This window comes from Rhincodon typus, unplaced genomic scaffold, assembly GCF_021869965.1.
Source record: "Rhincodon typus isolate 14 unplaced genomic scaffold, sRhiTyp1.1 hic_rhity00015043, whole genome shotgun sequence".
Taxonomy (NCBI): Eukaryota; Metazoa; Chordata; class Chondrichthyes; order Orectolobiformes; family Rhincodontidae; genus Rhincodon; species Rhincodon typus.
In genome coordinates, this window is record NW_025980681.1 from 1,845 (window position 1) to 2,991 (window position 1,147).

Genomic DNA, 1,147 nt, shown 5'->3' on the forward strand with positions numbered 1-1,147 from the left:
GAGCTTCCATCCTATCCGTGTAAAACCGCCTATAACATAGCTGAACCACCTGGCCTGCACACGACGGGGCAAGTTCTCATGGGCAATTCACCTACAATACAAGAGTTAAGGCGATGGGAAAAAACCGAAGTAAACCCACACAGACACGGGGAGAATGTGCAAACTCAACACAGACTGTCACCCAAAGTGGGAATCAAACCTGGGTCACTGTCACTAAAAGGCCCCAAAATGCTTCGATCCTACCCGCTGGGGAAGTAAACGCTGATCACCTTGCTTCACAGACAGGGACCCTAATCACTATACTGCTGAGGACAGCACGAGTGCAAAAGCCTCTTACTCGTGCACAAGTCAAAAACAGCCCCTTAACAATCCTAATTCCATTTACTATCATTTAACCCATCTGAATGCTTCATAAGGTGATCAGGGAATCTGCCTCCAGGACATTTACAGGCAGTGTGGTCCAGAGTCCAAAAGGGTGCTGGCTCAGAACGTCTTTCTGCACATCTACTCAAACCCTTCCACCAAATATCTTAAATCTATGGCCCCCTGGTGATCGATCCTCCATCAAGGGGAAACATTTCTTTCAGTCTACCCTATCAATGTCCCTCATTATTTTGTACGTCTCGGTCATGTTCCCTCTTAATCAACTCTGCTCTAAGGAAAACAACGTCAGTCTGTTCAATCTCTGTTCATGACTGAAACAATTCAGTCCAGACAATATCCTGGTAAATAGCATCTGCACCGTTTCCACAGCTATCACATCCATGCTATAACGTGAATTACTGAACTGTGCACAATACTCTAGCTATAGCCGAATGAGCAAATGAAATTATGGCGCAGGAAACCACGTAAACTGGGCTTTTCAAAAGAAGTTTCTTTTGAGCAATATTGCCCTTTATCCTTTCCTGAGTCTGATACTCCAATAATCACTGGTTTGTGTCAGTAAAAGCTGCTAAGTAAGGTTTGATCTCACAACGGCAGTATCCAAGCGGAACGACTGGCTTGAAGGTCCCAATGGTGAAACTGGGGCACGTGCACCCAGCAATATTGACTAAAACAGGGCAGACTGAACGGTGTCAATGTAAAAATGAGTGTTAGATTGCGCAGTGCCTCAGTGAAGTGAAACAAGGAACGTAAAGGAGAGTTG